This window comes from Felis catus, chromosome C2 (assembly GCF_018350175.1).
Source record: "Felis catus isolate Fca126 chromosome C2, F.catus_Fca126_mat1.0, whole genome shotgun sequence".
Lineage (NCBI taxonomy): Eukaryota > Metazoa > Chordata > Mammalia > Carnivora > Felidae > Felis > Felis catus.
This window is the reverse complement of record NC_058376.1, coordinates 98,704,785-98,723,569: the sequence shown is the minus strand read 5'-3', so window position 1 is coordinate 98,723,569 and position 18,785 is coordinate 98,704,785.

Here is an 18,785-nt window from a genome sequence, read left to right as displayed (position 1 = left end):
CCACAGAAAACCCCAAAGAGACAAGGCAATCCTGAAAAAGAAGAGCAAAGCTTGAAGCATCACAATCCCAGGTTTCAAATTACACTTTGTAGTAGTCAAAATAGTATGGTACTGGCACACACACACACACACACACACACACACACACACACACACATTCACACACACAAAAGACACATGATCAATGGAACAGGATAGAGACCCAGAAATAAACCCACATTGGTCAATTAATCGATGACAAAGGAGGCAAGAATACATAATGGAGAAAAGATGGCCTCTTTAATAAATAATGATAGGAAAACAGGACAACTATGTGTAAAATAAATTAGATTAGTTTCTAACACAACACAAAAAAATAAGCTCAAACTGGATTAAAGACCTAAATGTGAGACTTGAGAAGAGAATACAGGCAATAATTTCTCTGACATCAGCCATGGCAAAATTTTTCTAGATATGTCTCATAAAACAAGAGACAGAAAAGCAAAAATAAACTATTGGGACTACATCAAAATAAGCTTTTGTAAAGCAAAGGAAACCATCAACAAAACAAAAAGGCGACCTATTGAATGAGAGAAGAGACTTGAAAATGATGTATCTGATAATAAATTAGTATCCAAAATATATACAGAACTCATGTAAATCAACTCCAAAAAACCCCAAAGAATCTGATTTGAACATGGGCAGGGGACCTGAATAGACATTTTTCCAAAGAGGATATACACATGGCCTATAGACACATGAAAATATGCTCAACATTACTAATCATCAGGGAGATGCAAATCAAAACCACAATGAGATATCACCCCATGTCTAGAGAATGGTTAAAATTAAGACAAGAAAAAACAAATGTTGGTGAGGATGTGGGGAAAAAGAAACCCTTGTGTACTATCAGTGGAATATAAATTGATGCAGCCACCATGGAAAACGGTATGGAAATTCTTAAAATTTTTTAAGGTAGAAATACAATATGATACAATAATTCTACTGGGTATTTACATAAGGGAAATGGAAATACTAATTTGAAGACTTATATGTACCCCTGTGGTTATTGCAGCATTATTTACAATAGCCAACACATGGAGTCAATCTAAGTGTCCATCAATAGATTAATGGATAAGAAAAGGTAATACACACACACACACACACACACACACACACACACACACACACTGGAATATTATGCAGTCATAAAAGTGGGTGAGATCTTGCAATCTGAGACAACATGGATGGACCTAGAGGGTATTATGGCCAGTGAAATAAGTCAGACTAAGATAAATGCCATATCATTCCACTCATAAATGGAATCTAAAAATAATAATAAACAAAAAGTAGAATCAGAACTATAAATACAGAAAACAAACTAATGGTTGCCAGAGGGAAGGAAGGTAGGAGACTGGGTATAAAGGGTGAAGGGAAGAGGGAGATATAGACCTCCAGTAATGGAATGAATAAGCCACAGGAATAAAAAGCAGAGCATAACAAAAACAGTCAATGATATTATAATACCAATGTACCAATGTAATGAGACAGATGGTAGCTATACTTGTTGTGAATGTAGCATAATGTATAAGCCTGTCAATCACTAATTGTTACCATGTATGTTAACTAACCACAATTTAAATAAAAATTTGAAATAAAAAGTTGTACACCTGAAACTAATGTAACATTTTGTTTCAACTATACTCAAATATAAGTGAAATAAAAATAAAAATAAATTTTAGTTCTTCTTGCTATTTATATCATTATTGTTATAATTATTACTTTATTGAAAATAAAATATTAGATTATTTGAACCAACCAAGAAATAAATCATGATTGTGAGGTTGAGAAATATATTGTTGGATAGGTCAATTATCCCTTAATTAAAGAAAGGAAGAAATACAGTTAAAAAAATTGGTGAGGCCTACAAAGCTTGAATTCAGTCCAATTACTGTCAAAGTAATACAAAACTGAATTTAATAGTAAAACTGTATTATAAAGAGAAAATGTTTTGTGCATAATGTGAAGAATTGACAAGAAAAATAAAAGGGAAATTATAAAATGTTGACAACTAATAATTGGGAGAATTTTTATATATCGGTATCATTTAAAAAAAGAATAAACTTATGTTTTAAAATTATAGTATGGAGGTAAAACTTAAATACATAAAAGGCATTCATTTTAAGCATATAGTCTGATAATTTTAACAAATTTGTACATCCACATAGCCACTGACACTTTCAAAATTTTGAACATTTCCATCACCCTGAAAGTTTCCCACGTGCTTTAACTCTAACACCCAGAATATATGAAACAACCGATCTATTTCTATTACTCCATAGTAAATTTGCTTAAGATACAGTTTCATACAGTGCAATCATTCAGTCTAGACATGGGATGGAGTAATTTGATCTTGGTGTGTGACTTCTTTCACTAATATCTTGAGATACATCCATATAGTTTAGGTTATATTTAGTAGTTCATTGCTTTTATTGTTGTATAGTATTTCATTTCATTTCATAACATGTGACAATTTATTTATTTACCTATTGGTGGCCATGTGGGTTGTTTACAGTTTTTGTCTATTTTATATAAGGCTATTATTAACAACTGCACACATGTCTTTGTGTAGAGAAAGATGTTCTCATTTGTCTCGTATAAATATGCAGAAATGGAATACTGGGTATTTGGACTACTAATGTAAAATTAACGGAATCCATTTTTTATACAGAAACATTTCAGATGGCAGAAATTTAGATCCTAACATTATGGAATGTATACAGTAAAAAATACCACTGTAATGTTAGGTAATTATCTATTGTCAGCTGGTATAAGTCTTGCTGACTCCAAAAATCTATGGCAATAGAGGATACAAAAAGTCATCTAATTAAATATTGATAAAGAGATGAATTTTTAATAAAGACAAGTGCTATCATTTTTGAAAAGAAATGTAATTATATTCTTATTTCGAAAATTTCTTAATAGTTCCTGGAGGTATAGCAAATAAATTTCTCAATATTTTGAAAGTGATAACAAGAAGATCAAAGTTCTAAACACAGCACAGAATATATGGACCCTATGGATAAATCTTTACACAAACACTGAGAGTGACAATATGTTTTAGTTATGCTTTAGGGCATACCTTATATATCATTTTAATGAAAAATACAAAATAAATGGTTATGTTTTTAAGTGCCCTGTATCTGCTGAGACTGATTCTATGACAGTTGATTTTATATTTTCTTACTAATTATCATAGAATTTAACAACACTTACCTGATTTTTTACAAGTTATCTCACATTTATGTAGATTTCATATGTTTTCATTATGTTTCCAACACTTTGTACTTAGACATGCAAAATGAGTGAACTAGTAATTTGACAAATTCAACTGATACTTTTTTATTTTTCTGTTATTTGTATGGCCAGATACCAATAAATAGTAGCGGTTATGCCATAGTAAACAACATGAGATTTAATATAACCTGAACACAATTTTCATTTATTTTAAAAAAGAAAAACTTCGCCCAAAATATGTAAGAACTCTTAAGATAAAAAAAACCACACAGCCCAATTAAAAATGCACCAGATATTAGATATCTTCTCAAAGAAGATATGTATATGATGAATGGGTATAAAAAGAGATGCTCCATATATAGTTGAAGAAATGCAAATTAAAGCAACAATAAGAAACAACTAAACACCTATTAGAATGGCCAAAATCCAAAACACTTACAACACCAAATACTGAGGAGGATGTGGAACAACAGGGACTCTTATTAATTGCCGATAAGAAGGCAAAATGGTACAGGCACTTTGGAAAACAGATTGGAAATTTCTTATAAAACTAAACTTGCTTTTAACATACAATCCAGCCATTGCACTACTTGCTATTTACTCAAAGGAATTGGAAATGCATGTTCATATAAAAACCTGCACATAGATGTTTATAGCAGATTTATTCATAATTGCCAAAGCTTAGAAGTAAGCAAGATGTATGTACTTCAGTAGGTGAACAGAAAAATGAAAATATTATATCCAGGCAATTTAATATTATTCAGTGCCAAAAATAAATACACTATTGAGAGATGGAAAGACATGGAAGAATCTTAAATGCAAAGACGATCCAAGTTTATGATGTTCCCAAAAAGGCAAAACTACAGAACAGTAAAACGATCAGTGGTTGCCAAGGGTTAGCCCGGGGGGGGGGGGGGGGGAGGGGGAGGAATCAATAGGTGAAATACAGAGTATTTTTAATACTCAGTGAAACAACCCTGTACGATATTATAATAATGGGTACATATCATTATGAATTTGTCAAAACCCATGGAACGTACAAGATTGAATCCTCATGTAACCTATGGACTTCGAATGATAAGGATGTGTCAGTGTAGATTAATCAATTGTATGTTGTACTCTAGTGAGGGATATTGATAATGGTAGGGAGGCCATACATGTGTTGGGGCAGAGAGTATATGACAGATGTCTGTACCTTCCTCTCAATTTTGTCATGAACCTAAAATTTCTCTAAGAAATACAGTCTATTTTTTAAAAAGACTTCAAATGAAAATTTTTGTTTTTTTTTAAATAATCACTTTATAAGCTATATTACAACACAATATGATGGAAACAATTTTGCTCATAGTGCTATATAAATTAATTCTAGAACAAATAGCATATTAGACATTAATTTATTTCACCCATTCTAACTCCTGAAAGGAACCTAATCTTAGATCAGGTATAAAATGTAGTTTCAGTAGATTCTCTGAGTTTAGGCAATAAGTCATTTAGACAAAGTGAGAGTGCACCTGAAATAGTTGTTATAAAGACTGTCCAGACATTGGTCAAATTGCCTTATTAGTTCTTTCTTGGAGCCTGTCAATTTAGTGTTAAATATAAAAAGAGTTTCTGGGAAAATCTCAGTTTTGTTAAAACAACTTCCTAAGATATGATGCAAGTTTTACCAGAGTCTGTCTAAGAAAATAACATAATAAATAAATTAGTGAGTGGAAAATTATCTTGATTAGATTCCTAAAATATACCTCTTTAGTTGGCTATTATTCCCAATGTCAAAGTATCTATTTCTTCCATTTTTTATTTATTTATTCATTAATGTACAAATAGAAAAACATAGTTTGTACAACAGATAGCCTAAGAATAGAAGAATATGTACAAATACTTTTGAATATGTTAATAGAAACATGAATTCTACAAAGTTATAACTCACAAATAAGCTGAAAAAATAAGGATAACTTGAAGAAATACATTACTCGGTTAAAAATGAATTGAGGAGAAGTAAAGCATTATTAAAGACATTAATAAATTAAATATCAGAGAAAGAGAATTGAATTATTGACATGGACAAAAGTGTTGAGATTATATTGAATGAAAAAAATAAAGATTAAAGCATTTAGGAAGGCAATAGTAGATAAGGAGAACAAAGATTTTCCAAAATATGAATAGCAAATGTCCCTGTAACTGAAAGCAGCAAACTGCATAATGCATTGAAATATAATTTTAAAAATACTTGAAATATTTTGAAAGACTCATGTATTACAGGTATAATGAATATAGAATAATGTACACTAAGGCCTTATTTATTTTTTAATTTTATTAATAACAAAGTTATTTTTAGTAATCCAGGAATAAAATAAATCACCTATGGGTAGTTAAGAAAACTCATTCACATCAACATTAAAAATCAGAACAAAATGTAGCAATACTGATAAAATTATCAGGGAAGTAAAACTGAGCTGAGAGTATCGTATACACTGATTTTTGTTTATTTTTAAAGGTAATGAACACATTATAAAACATAAGAATTAAATATAAAAGTTCCTGAGTTCTTGAAGAGGAGTTAGGATAGCTGTGTAGCAGGGGAACCCTGGTTTAGCCTCATCCCCCAAATACAGCTGTATCAATATCAAACCATTTTGAACACCTAGGAAATCAATGTGAGAACTAAGAGAACAATCTGCATAATTTGAAGGAGAGAAGTACACAGTGCAGAGACAGGACTTGGGGGGAGAAAAGCCAAGGTGCTGCAGAAGGGTAAGCACCCTTTGCATGGAGAGGAGAATGAGAGTGGGGGAGACAAAGTTCCCACAAGAGAAACCCTCTCCCAAATCCATTCAAGTCGGGAATCATGAGGAACTGAATATACCAAGGTTTTGCAAACAGTGGAGCTGAAATTCTTGAGTTTTTGGAAGTCTGTGCCATTTGCTGGAGTAGATCAAGGTGGGCAGTGGTACTGGGGAAAAGGAGGGGAAGGAAGCATGGGAGTAAATAGCTGAGAACATTGTGTAGGGATCCCCTGGGTCACTCTGGGAGAGAAAGTTCCCCTTCCATGAGTGCATTTAGAAGTGGGTATATTGCCTCTCCCAGGACAAAAGATCTAGCTGGTGCCTTTGAACCAGTTCAACAGCAGGGCACAGAGGCATTCACAGAGGGTAAAGTGGTCTCAGCTATTTGCTGTGCTTCATCATAAATCCAGGCACCTGAATAGCTGGTCCTGGGACTGCTTTTCTGGGACAGGACAGTGCCAGGAAAAGGCTGTGAGATTCTCTTTTGGAGGAAGGAATCAGGTCTGAACCTTGCCAGTCCTTTAAGATTTGGAGGTTTGAATACCAGTCCATTGCCAGAGATAAAACATAGGAGAGCTATGGTGCCCGGTGTGTGTAGGGCTGGGCACAGAATGGTTAAGGGCAGGGATCTGAGGAAGCCTGGGACACAAGAGGCGAGACTGTCCCCTTGTCTGTTAGAGGAACAGCTGTAGGCATCATCTCCCCTAGTTCCCCTAGTGGGGAACAGGAGAGCAGGATGACACTGTCTTACCAACCCACCAGCACAGTTGGACTTCAGCCAGTAACACAGCGCCCCCCAGTGGAGACTGGAATGGCTTACACCAAATCCCACCCACTGAGGCCTGCAGGGGCATCTTTACTAGGACAAGTCTGATTATGAGCCAGCGAAGCTGGCCTCTCCTTCAGAGGACCAGCACAGGCCCCCCACATGCACCAAGTTTACTTATCATAGAGTTCCCCAAAGTTTCAACTTCAGTTTTTCAGTTCAGGTGGAAACAGGGCCAGGCTTTTTGTTGTTGTTGTTGTTGTTTTGTTTTCTAATAAGCGTATAGTTCTGTTTGTTTCCTTTTCTCATTGTTTAAAACAGACTTCTTTTCCCTTCTTCTTCTTCTTTTTTCTTCTTTCTTGCTTTCTGTCTTTGGAATCAGGTTTATAGCTTTGTGTGTGTGTGTGTGTTTGTTATTGTTGCTGTTCCTTTACCTTTTCTCTTTTTTCTTTTTTTTTTTTTTGGATAAAGACTTTTTCTTTTCTTTCTTTATTATTTTAATCAGACTTATTCTAACAAACAAATCAAAGCACACATAGTTAAAGGTCCAAACACTCTCCACTGCAAGCAAGGAGGAGCTTTGAAGACGACTGACCTGCAGGAATCAGCAGCCAAATATAACAGCAGAGTTCACACTATATATGCCAGAAACACTTCCTAAAACTGCAGTTCCTGGACAGTGTATAGCACCTTATTAATATAGCATTACACCCAGAAGCAGGAAACATAACAAGCTTTCATAAAACACAAAGGATAGACACCTAGACAAAACGACAAGATGGAGGGATTCTCTCCCAAAGAAAGATAGAGAAAAAATTATACCCAGGGATTTGCTGAAAACAGATATAAGCAATTCATTTGAACAGTAATTTAGAGAAACAGTCATAAGAATACTAGCTGGGTTTGAGAAAAAGCATAGAAGACTCTAGATAAACCCTTGCTGCAAAGATAAAAGACCTAAAAACTAGTCAAGCCAAAATAAAAAATGCTATCACTGAGATGCAAAACCAACTGGATGTAATTACGAGGATGGAAGAAGCAGAGGCTTGCATAGGTGATATAGAAGATAAAATTATGGAAAATAATGAAGCTGAAAAGAAGAGGGAAAGAAAACTATTAGATCATGAATGTAGACTTAGGAAAATCATCAATTCTATAAAGCACAATACTATCCAGAATATAGGAGTCCCAGAAGACAAAGAGTGGGAAAAGAGGTCAGAAGATTTATTTGAACAAATTATACCTCAGAACTTCTGTAAGCTGGGGAAATTCAAGTCCAAGAGGCACAGAAAACTCCCCTCAAAATCAACAAAAACAGATCAACACCATGACATATCATAGTGAAACTTGCAAAATACAAAGATAAGTAATTCTGAAAGCAGCTAGAGACAAAGGGTCCTTAACCTACAAGGGTAGACATAAGGTTAATAGCAGACCAGTCCACTGAAACTTGGCAGACTAGAAGGGAGTTGCATGATACATTTAATGTGCTAAATGAGAAAAATATGCAGCTAAGAATACTTTATTCAGCAATGCTGTCATTCAGAAAAGAAGAAACTGTAAAGAGTTTCCAAGACAAGCAATAACCAAAGGAGTTTGTGAACACTAAATCAGCTCTATAAGAATTGTTAAAGGGGACCCTTTGAGAGGGAAGGAGAGACCAAAAGCAAAAAAGACTAGAAAGGAACAGAGACAATCTACAGGAACAGTGACTTTACAGATAATACAATAGCACTAAATTCATATCTATCAATCATTACTCAAAATGTAAATGGACTAAATGCTCCAATCAGAAAACAAAGGGTGTCAGAACGGATTAAAACAAAAGAGCCATTGATATGCTGCTTATAAGAGACTCATGTGAGGCCCAAAGACACCTTCAGATCGGAAGTAAGGGGATAGAGAACCATCATGCTAATCAAAAGAAAGCTGGAATATACACACTTATATCAGAAAAAGTAGATTTTAAACCAACAACTGTAATAAGAGATGAAGAAGGGCACTATATCATAATAAAGGTGTCTATCCAACAAGAGCTGACAATTGTAAATATTTATTCCCTCAACTTGGAGGTACACAAATATAGAAATCAATAACAAACATAAAAACCTCATGGATAATAAGTGAATTTTAACACCCCACTTACAACAATGGACAGATCATCTAAGCAGAATAGTAACAAGGAAACAATGGCTTTGAATGACACACTGGACCAGATGGACTTAACAGATATATTCAGAGCATTTCACCCTAAAGCAGCAGAATATACATTATTTTTGAGTGCACACAGAACATTCTCCAGAATAGATCACATACGGGGTCACAAATCAGGCTTCAACAAGTACAAAAACACTGAGATCATCCCCCAACGCTATGAAACTTGAAGTCAATCACAAGAAAAAATTTGAAAAGACCACCCATACATGGAGATTAAAGAACATCCTCCTAAAGAATGAATGGGTTAACCAGGAAATTAAAGAAACAAATAAAAAATACATGGATGCTGATGAAAATGAAAACATGACAGTCCAAAACCTTTGGGATGCAGGAAAGAGGGTCATAAGAGGGAAGTATATAGTAATCCAGGCCTTCATCAAAAAGGAAGAAAAGTCTCAAATACACAACGTAACCTTACAACTAAAGGAGTTAGAAAAATAACAGCAAATGAAGCCCAAAAACAGCAGAAGGGAAATATAAGATTAGATCAGAAATCAATGATATCAAAATTAAAAAAAAAAAAAAACAGATCAATGAAACTAGGAGCTGGTTGTTTGAAACAGAATTGATGAAAACCTAGACAGATTTATCAAAAAGAGAGAGGACCCAAATAAATAAAATCATGAATGAAAGAGGAAAGATCACAACCAACACTGAGAAATACAAACAATTGTAAGAGAACATTATGAGCAACTACATGACAACAAATTTGGCAATCTGGAAGAAATGGATAAATTCCCAGAAACATATAAACTACCAAAGCTGACACAGGAAGAAATAGAAAATGTGAACGGACCTATAACCAGTCAAGAAATTGATTCAGTAATCAAAAATCTCCCAACAAATAAGAGTCCAGGGCCAGAGTCCCAGGGGAGTTCTACTAAACATTTAAAGAAGAATTATACCTATTCTTTTAAAACTGTTGCAAAAAATACAAATGAATGGAAAACTTCCAAACTCATTCTATAAGGCCAGCATTTCCTTGATTCCAAAACCGGGCAAAGACCTTAATAAAAAGGAGAATTACAGACCAAAATCCAATTTTGCTGATGAACATGGATACAAAACTTCTCCACAAGATACCAGCAAATCAATCCAACAGTACATTAACAGAATTACCCACCACAATAAAGTGGGATTTATTCCTGGGCTGTGTGGTGGGGGAGGGGTTCAATATCTTCAAACCAATCAACATGATACACCATATTAATAAAAGACAGCATAAAAAACATATGATCTTTTCAACAGATGCAGAAAAAGCATTTGACAAAATACAGCATCATTTATTAATAAAAACCCTCAAGAAAGTAGGGATAGAAGGAACATACCTCAAGATCATAAAGGCCATATACAAAAGATGAACAGATAATATCATTCTCAATGGTAAAAATTGAAAGTTTTTCTTCCCATGAACACATCAGGGATGTCCACTCTCACAATTGTTGTTCATCATAGTACTGGAAGTCTTAGTTCCAGCAATCAGAAAACAAAAATAAATAAAAAGCATCCAAACTGGGAAGGGAGAAGCCAAACTCTCACTCTTCACAGATGATATGGTACTCTATGTGGAAAACCTGAAACATTCCATCAAAAAATTGCTAGAACTGATACATGAATTTGGCAAAATTGTAGAATATATGATCGACATACAGAAATATGTTGCATTTCTATACACCAATAATGAAACAGCAGAAAGAGAAATCAGAGAATTGATCCCGTTTACAATTACACCAAAAACCATGTTACCTACGAATAAACCTAACTAATGATGTGAAAGATCTGTACTCTGAAAACTTCAGAAATTCATAAAAGAAATTTATAGTACACAATGAAATGGAAAAACTCATGGTTTGAAAGAACAGACACTGTTAAAATGTCTATACTACTCAAAGCAATCTACACATTCAATGCAATCCCTATTACAATAACACTAGCATTTTTCCCAGAGCTAAAACAATTAATTCTAATATTTGTATGGAATCACAAAAGACCCCAAATAGTCCAATCATGTTGAAAAAGAAAATCACTGCTTGAGGCATCACAATTCCAGACTTCAAGCTATGTTATAAAGCTGTATTCATCAAGACAGTATGATGCTGCACAAAAATAGACACATAGATCAATAGAACAGAATAGAGAACCCAGAAATGGACCCACAACTTCAACAAAGCAGGACAGAATTTCCAATGGAAAAAGAGAGTCTCTTCAAAAAACTGTGTTGGAAAAATTTGACAGCAACATGCAGAAAAATGAAACTAAACCAATTTATTGCATCATACACAAAACAAATTTGAAATGGATGAAGGACCTAAATGTGAGACAGGAAATCATCAAAATACTGGAGGTCAGCCAAAGCAACTTCTTACTAGACACGTCTCCAGAGGCAAGGGAAACAAAAGCAAAGATGAACTATTAGGATTATCAAGATAAAAAGCTTCTGCACAGCAAAGGAAACAATAAAAAAAAAAAAAAACCTAAAAGGTAACCTACAGAATGGATGAAGATACTTGCAAATGACATATCAGACAAAGGTATAGTTCCCAAAATCTATAAAGAACTTATCACATTCAATGTCCAAATAATAAATAATCCACTTAAAAAATGGGCAGAATACATGAAGAGACACTTCCCCAAGAACACACACAAATGATAACAGACCCATGTAAAGATGCTCAACATCACTCAGCATCAGAGAAATACAAATCAAAACCACAATGAGATACCCCCTCACACCTGTTAGAATGGCTAAAATTAACAACATAGGAAACAATAGATGTTGGCGAGGATGAAGAGAAAGGAGAACCCTCTTACACTGTTGGTGGGAATGCAAACTGGTGCAACCACTCTGGAAAACAGTGTGGCGATTCTACAGAATTAAAGATAGAAATACCCTATGATCCAGTAATTGCACTACTAGGTATTTATCCAAAGGATACAAAAATACTGATTCAAGGTGGCCCTTGCACTCCAACATTTATAAGAAGCACTACTAACAACAGCCATATTATGGAAAGAGCCCAAATGTCCATTGACTGGTGAATTGATAAAGAAGATGTGGTATATATACACAATGGAATAATATTTGGCCATCAAAAAGAATGAAATCTTGCCATTTGCAAGGATGTGAATGTAGCTAAAGTGTATTATGCTAAGGGAAATATGTCAATCAGTGAAGGAAACAAAACAGATGAACATAGGTGAAGGGAAAGAAAAATAAGATAAAAACATGGAGGCAAACCATAAGAGACTCAACTATAAAGACAAACTGAGGGTTGCTACAGGGGAGGTGGGTGAGGGATTGGCTATATAGGTGATGGGTATTAAGGAGGGCACTTGTGATAAGCACCAGGTGTTATACATAAGTGATGAATCACTAAATTCTACTCCTGAAACTAATACTACACTATATTTTAGCTAACTGGAATTTAAATAAAAACTTGCAACACACACACACACACACACACACACACACACACACACAGAGGAAGCATATGGAAAAAAAATAAATACAATAAATAAATGAAATAGTACTCAGCCATTAAAAGGAATGAAGTCTTACCATTTGCAATTATGGGGTTGGAGCTACAGTGTATTATACCAAGGAAAGTCAGCCAGAGAAAGACAAATACCATGTGATTTCACTTATATGTGGAATTTAAGTGAAGGATGAACATAAGGGAAGGAGAAAAAAATACAAAGAGAGAGAAGTAAACCATAAGTGACTCTTAACTATAGAGAACAAACTGAGGGTTGCTCGAGTGGAGGTGGGTGGAGGATGGGCTAGATAGGTAATGGGCATTAAGGAGGGCACTTGTTGGGATGAGCACTGGGTATTGTGTACAAGTGATGAATTACTAAATTCTAACACTATATGTTAGACTATATATAAGCATATATATATACTTATATATATATGTATATATATAAGTACTATATATAAGTACTTATATAAGTACTATATATATACAAGTACTATATATAAGTATATATATATATAAGTGATGAATTACTAAATTCTAACACTATATGACTTAAATTTAAATAAAATCTTGGGAAGAAAACAAGAACCTGAATCCCTCCTTAAAAAACATTTATCAGTTGTGAAATCATACACACATACACACAGAAAATACAAAAATATTCATTATTTTTTCATTATTCATTATTCATTATTCAATATTTTCCTAAAATAATACAATATTGGACTTCATTTCAACTCCAACCCTTTCCTCAGTAATTCCCTCACTTCTAGAATCCAATGAGGGTCCACCTGAATTTGAATTTCCATATATGTATGTATGTATGTATGTGTATGTGTGTGTGTGTGTGTGTGTGTATACATATATACATATATATGTATATATATTAGCAGGTATGTGTGTGTGTATATATATATCATAGCATAGGAGGTCAGAGAAAAGGGTGATCCACTGAATATTTTTGCTTTTCATAAATATTTTCCCTAGGAAGAAAATCATAAGTGGAGAAGACAATACAGATTGTGTTGATAGCCATTAGGAAAGTACAAAGAAAGAAAATATCAAAGCCAGGGTGGTTACATCTGACTTAGAGGCTAGACAAGGACCAGTGGGAGAACTTTTTCTGGTGGACTTAGAATGAAAGGTAATATTAGATATAGGTGGTAATATGAGGGATGGAAGGAATCAGGAAAGAGAAAGTAATACTCAAAGGAGAAAAATACATCATAAAATAAAAAAGCCAGGGATTCTACGTAAATTAAAATATTAAATCATGGGGCACGTGGATGGCTCACTCAGTTAAGCATCTGACTTCGGCTCAGGTCATGATCTCACTGTTGGTGGGTTCGAGCCCCACGACCGGCTCTGTACTGACACTCAGAGCCTGGAGTCTATTCAGATTCTGTGTCTCCCTCTCTCTCTGCCCCTCCCCCGTTCATGCTCTGTCTCTCTCTGTCCCAAAAATAAATAAACGTTGAAAAAAAAATTAAAAAAAATAAAATAAAATAAAAACTGAGGTGAGTTCTAAGACTAAAATTCTAAGTGTGATGGAAGATGGAAAGTTAATTTTACAGGAATAAGGCCCTTGAATAATGTGGCTCCTTGAAGGAAAAAAAAAAGCAATTTTATGAGAGCTGGAAGAGGTGAATTTTTAAAATGTTATCTCTCTTAGGGAATTTATGACTCTGATGTTAGGATAACTAATGATGCTGAAGAGCTTTTGATTTGAAAAGGAAAGGATTAAGTTTTAGAGTTAAATTAGTAGTGATCCTGAAAGTGTTTTACTAATTTGGAATTTAGAAGTCAAACTTTAAATCTCTGAAAAGGCCTTGTTTTCTTTATTTGGGGCTAAATTAATTCAGGGGCTAATTTCGCAAACATGTAAAATTTAGTATTCAGAAGTTGTTCACAGGCATGAAATAAATACACCCTGGTTACTGTTAATTTAATTAAACCTGCTTAATGATAAATATCAGGTATGCTACAGAGAGGTGTCTACTCTACTGCAGATAACAGCAGGTTGTCTCAACTGGAAAATTATGTGATTAAGAGTTAAGGACCTTTTCAATTACCCATTAATATTTTTTACTGAGCTGATAGCTTATATAATATATTAAGACAGTATAATAATCACCTATTTTTCCACAAATTCACTATTTCTAAGCTTATATAACATTAAAAGTTAGTTGTTTGTTTGCTTATCTATTTAAATAGATAAAGGGGATTAAGAGTACACTTATCTGGATGAGCACTGAGAAATATACAGAATTGTTGCATCATTACATCGTACACCTGAAACAAACATAACACTGTATGCTAATTATACTTGAATAAAAATAATACATAGTAATTTTTTTAAATGCCTTGGACAATCATACTCTCTCTTCAACCACCATGTGTTCCAATGCTGTTTCAATAGTTTTCATTAGGTTCAGGATCAAATTTTAACACCATCTAATTTCACTTTCATCAAGGAGCATATCACCTCAGCTAAACTGATATGAGGAACTTGGAGTGACAACTAGGTGTAGAGGGAGAAAAACCCCATGAGGGCACACAGAAAATCCCGTGCCCTCTCATTCAAGAGTAAGAGAGTTAAGAATGAGTGTGTGTGTGTGTGTGTGTGTGTGTGTGTGTGCGCGCGCGCGTGTGTGCATGTGTGAGTGAGAGAGATTTAAAGAATTAAGTAAGCATATAGGATCAGTTCATTCATTTATTCAATAAAGATTTGTTGAGTATCTAAGTACTATTTTTTAAGTTTATTTATTTCTATTGGGAGAAAGCAAGAAAGAGAGGGAGCAAGCACATGGAAAGGGCAGAGAGAGAGTATCCCAAGCTGGCTCCACACAGCATAGAACCTGATGCAGGGCTCAAACCCATGAATTGGGAGATCATGGCCTTAGCCAAAGTCTGACACTTAACCAACTGAGCCACCCAAGCACCCAGAGCATCTTAGTACTATTAATCCAAGTACTCTTCTGGGGACTGGGAATACATTAGTGAACCAAAGATCCCTGCCCTCATGTAATTTACATTCTAGCTGAGGACAAAAGATGATAACAAACATAAAAAAATAAATAAAATAAAAAGTAGAAAAAAGCAGGATAGGGTAAGGAATATTGGGGCCGTCAAGCTTAGGGAGGGGTAAGAATGATGGTCAGGGTAGATCCCACAGAGAAGGGAACTATTACACAAAGACTTGATCAAAGTTTCAGTCCTGAGCAGTAAATCATTCATCGAATAATAAGAGAAAGAAAGAAAGAAAGAAAGAAAGAAAGAAAGAAAGAAAGAAAGAAAGAAAGAAAGAAAGAAAGAAAGAAAGAAAGAAAGATGAAAATTGTAAGATAGGTGTTTTAGCATAAGAGTTTTTCTTATAAATACATATCTAGTTATATTTTTCTCTTTCAGTAAAACAAAGTTTTTACTTTTAAAAGAAAGTTAAAAAATTCATGATTGAGGCTCCTTAGATTGCTATGATATTAACATACTGACAGTCATTTGCTTTTTTATCTTTTGGACACATTTTCATCTATTTTATGACTCAGAAAAATTAAAATAGTAGGGCTATCTCAACCAATAAATGTAAGGTTCTTTCTACATTTGCTTTTATATCCAAAATTTTGATTGCAATCAAAGGCAACAGTAAAATACATTGAAAATTTGGATTCATTTTTAATAACGCCACCCCAAAAATATGAATTATATTATTATGCATTGTTTTGATGACTCACACAAAACATTTTATCATTTCTTTTCACATTGAATTTGTTTCACTTTATTTTAAATTTTGTGAATTAAGTGGGGCCTATGTGGTTCATTTGATTAAGCATCCAGTTCTTGGTTTCCATTCAGGTCATGATCTCGCAGTTCGTGAGTTTGAGCCCTGCTTCAGGCTCTGTGATCACAGCACAGGATTCTGTGCCCCTGTGCCCCAGCCCAGCTCATGTTTTCTCTCTCTCTCAAAGTGGATAAACAAAAAAATTAATTTTTGTTGGGTAATATATGCACATACTAAAAAAAATAAACAGCACAAAAGAATGTATAGTAAAAAAATATTTTTCATCTCAACTCTTGTTTCCTAAGATCATGATGCCTAGTTGCCAGTTTCTATTTTGTTTGTTTGATTCGATATAACCAGAAATCCAAACACATTCTGCTCTACTATTTTATTCAGTGTATCATGGAATTTTTTCTGTATCAGTATTTCCAGGCTCACTTCATTTTTAAAGGCTAAATAGTATTGCATTGTATGGATGTACCATAATTTATATAACTAGTTTCCTAGAAAAAAATTTTTCAAAACTTTGAATTATGATGATACTGTATTTCAACCCTTCCAGCATAAGTACCATGGAATATACATGATTCTATTGGTAATATCCTCAGATGCTTTTTGTGAAATACACATTACAAACTATTCTTATTTTCTGTAAATTAATTATATAATTCTGTGTCAACAATTATACATTCTCACTCACCTACCTGACCAGTTTTCAGTTAGCATCACAAATCTATAGAAAAACCTGGAGAAATTATCTCTAATCTGATGACTCCCAAAAATATATTTTGTGGCATTTAAGGAAATGTGTTTCTCCTTTAAGTCAAAACCAGAAAATAATTGAGTGATTGTTTTTTCAGTCCTCTAAAGACTATTATACAACGAGTACCATTCTAGATGCACAGGAATAAAGCTAATTCATTAACATGGTGTTTTGCATGAAGACTTGATTCTTACCAGGAACCTTGCTAGAGAAATATTTATGAATGGCTATTGTAAATATCATAAATACTGTAGCAGAGGTAATAAACATTGAGCTTTCTTTTTCTAGGGTTATTTTTTAAGCATAATCAATTTCCATAAAAATATTATAGAAAGATAATACAGAAAATAACATTCTCTCTCTCCTCAGGAATCTGAGACGATAATCTGATAGATAAAGCGAATCACCTAAATTTACCTGATAGTATCTCTAATATGTCAATCCCACCGGATTTATGTTTCTAATCTACACTTTACTTATGAAAAATTCAGAGTCAGAGATATCATTTTTTCCAGTGCCACACCTAATGCCAATGAAGATTTAAATTAATATCTATCTGTCTCTGATATTCAGGAAGAGCTTTAAGGTCTCCTATAAAGATGAAAGAGAAATCACAGTTTGACATAGCTAAACTCAGACTAGCAAAGATCTCCATTGCCAAGGTTCATATTTCATTTTTCTTCTATAATCTTATCAATTCTAATTTTATTTTATTGAAAAAATAAATCATGAAGTGCATCTCTTTGCTGGAATGTAACTATTGTGAAATTCAACAGATCATAACGTGCTATAATTAAATGTAAAGTATAATTCAATAGAATTAATAAGAATAATAATTACTGTTCTTTGGTGATAATCTTATTGCTTCTCCACCTTGAGTAATGTGTGAATTCTCTGCAGTGCACTGTTACTAATGTGTTAAATTTTCTCTTTCTTTCAACTCCTCTCTGTTCTTAAACTTCATGTTATCATTTTATCTAATCACATATAGTTATATTTATTAAAGTGTGCCCCTTCACATTCAGGAAGTGGGGTTTAGTGTTCAAAAACTTTTCTCCCCATAATTCCAATTGGAGACAAGTGAAATCCAGGAATATAAGATGTGCCCAAGTTCTTGGTATAATGATTTTTAACTTGTCTATTATGTTTATTGTCTTCAAATGTGCCCTATTTAGGCCTTCTCTAATTTGTTGTCCTTATCAGATCCTTTACTCAACACATAGTTTATGCTCCCTTTTCTTTAAAAAAACTGTCAAAGAAATCAGATTACACTGACCCAGCTTGAGTTTGAGTGAACTCTGCTTTACCTTTTACTTTTAAACATTACAATATACTTTGCATAGATTAAATTTTTTTGAATGGTATTTCAATTTTGTTTCATTAAAAAAGCTGTATAAAAAATGAAAACTCCAAAGATTTGAAATATGGGTCTTCATGGACTTATACAAAGGAATGTGCACTTCTGAATTGCTATAATTAGTGAAAGGAGGTATATTTTGTCCTTCACTACCCCGGACAATCCAGAGTTTCAAACTATTTAGTAAAAGCTTTGAAAATGAATTCAAATAATTTCTCTTTTAAAATTAAATCTCTATAAAATTAAATCACTAATGAAAGAGAGCAGATGGATATTTGCATATAATTTTAATAAAAAATGGATTCCAAATTTCTAAGACAATATATTGAGCACAAAAGTAAAAAAGACCAGCGGGAAATATGC